The following is a 2374-nucleotide window of genomic DNA, read 5'->3' as shown; positions in this document are numbered from 1 at the left end:
TCATCAGATAATTCACCAAAAATTCACATAATAATTATTTATTGATTAAAATAATTATACGCTATATCTCGGATGTTACAAGTAGACTCCAGTTTCTTGGTAAAGGGGGTGGCCGCTGCTCGAACTTCCATGTCACCTTCTACTTTTCTTTTAAGATCACGGAGAGCCCATGCCATTTGTTCTTGTTTGGATTCTTTTTCAGGCTCCGAATCCGAGGAAACATGGATTCAGGGAAATTTCTTTTTCAGCTTCGCTTCTTCATCCCGGATTCGCCTCTTAATGATTTCTTTAGCTTTGGCTTCTTCTTCTTTCCGAATCCTGTCCTGGAGAGTAGCTCTTTTAATTTCATCCCGGGCATCTTCTGGAGGTCTTTTCAGGTTCTTTGCAATTCGATCCAGGACTGATCCCCGTGATTCTTCAGAATGTTCTTCTTTATCCCCTGGGCGGGTCTCAGGTTCAGTATTATACTTTTCCTTCCACAGGCTCATTGCAGCTTGTATCTGTTCCAATGTCATGTTTCCCCATGGGTTGGCCGAAGTTTCGACATACTTGTGGGCAGCTTTCTCAATGGTTATTCTTTGATCTCCTGGTTGGAGGGGTTGAGAGGGAGTTCGGATTATGGGGAGCCCTTCATCCACATCTTCCATTTCTCCGTCCCTGGGTTGGGTCGGAGGCGGCAGAACAGAGGCGGAAACGGCTGCCTTGCTCTTTCTTGTTGTCATGATCGTTTAGTAATATTCCAAACTTACAGCAAGAGATTATGTAAAGTCAAATGTTAACACGTATATTTTAGATCTAAAATACGTTGTAATCACCGCTATGAGCTCCAAAAGTATTATGACACTACAACAAGGGTAGTTAAACAAGGTCCACTAACGATATTTTAAGAAAGTATGCTTAGGGAAAAAAGTAGATCTGAGAAAGCAAGAGTGGAACCTTTACTGGAGTGTAGTGATCTGATCTTCTGGGCGGAGCAAGGGCGACGAAAATGAACTCCACTAGTCGGAGGTTCGACCCCTCCTTCTAGCGCTAATGATAATTCCAGACCACCTCGGGGTCCTCTCCTTGCGCTACACGGACTCAACCTCCGTTTGAACAGAAATGACGGCGGTTTATTGTGTAGCTGTAGGATGGGATCCTGCAAAACAGAACCGGAGGGGGTGGCGTCCCCGCGGCACCTCCGGCGTGAGAATGAGAAAGGGTATCGGAGAAGAAAGGGTAAAATAGGAATTGCGCGGATATATGTGGTGTGTGTATATGTGTGTATATAGTAAAGATCAAGTAACCCCCAATACATCTTTTGTTCAGCCTTTTATAGGCTTCTCATTAGGGTTTAGAGGTTGGTACCTTTGATCTGGGCCGTAGGTGAGTTTTTTTGACTAAAGGACTCGTGGACGTCAGTGATGAGTTAAAGTACTTCTGGATCCGGATCGTTGGAAGGTTCTGGATCCGAGCTACCTGGACGGTAGTAATGTTGCCACGTGTCCTGGAGTCCTCCAGGTATATTGCTAAACGGGCCCTGGGCTCCTCTTATTAGGCCTTGGGCTTCTATTACTGGGCATGTGCTATTATGGGCTATCAGATAGAGTTAGCACATTTTGCAGCCAGTTTCCCAGCTTGATCTTCACTTAAATCCTTTTCTTGATCATCCACAAGATCAAACTTAGAACCTTCTACCAGCTCCTCTTCTGTTTGTTCTTCTAAATTCTCTTCAATCTTAATTTTTTGAGCTACACAAATTTAATAAATGAACCAATGTACATATCGTGAACAAAAAGGCTTCATTTTGAATGTCTTAATCAGGGTATTAACTTCAAATAGTCGATTGTAGCGCATACACAAGATCTCCATTACAAAATAAACAAATAAAAATAGTATCAATACATCAAGCAGAAGGAGTGCATTAAGCAAATATTATGCAGTACAAAGCCAGGGTAAGCAGGTAGGTCGGAGAATCTCTAATGGTACAAGTGGTATAAAACCGTTGATTAAAAATCTATGTGCCACATTCCATAAATATTATTATAGAGATTATGTAAAAATATTATGCAGTACAAAGCCAGGGTGATGGCCTTAAATGTCACGAAAGAAAATTATGGTCCAAAATATCATTTTTGGAAATAATGACCCAAAATATCACTTCACAAAAGCAGTTCGTCTAGCTTTTGTATATTTTTTTTCAATCAGAAAAACGCTACTTCGCTAAGCATTTTGCTTGTTTTTCCGCTAAAATGCTATATAATAGACCGTTTAACTGATATTTTTTTAAAATTTTAAAATAATGTAAAACACTATATAATATTCTGTTCCTCTGATTTTTGATATTTTAAAACTGAATTTTTAATAAAAAAAATAACTAATTTTTTAATAATAA

Source organism: Apium graveolens, chromosome 9 (genome assembly GCF_009905375.1).
Source record: "Apium graveolens cultivar Ventura chromosome 9, ASM990537v1, whole genome shotgun sequence".
Taxonomy (NCBI): domain Eukaryota; kingdom Viridiplantae; phylum Streptophyta; class Magnoliopsida; order Apiales; family Apiaceae; genus Apium; species Apium graveolens.
Note: the sequence above shows the minus strand (reverse complement) of the source record.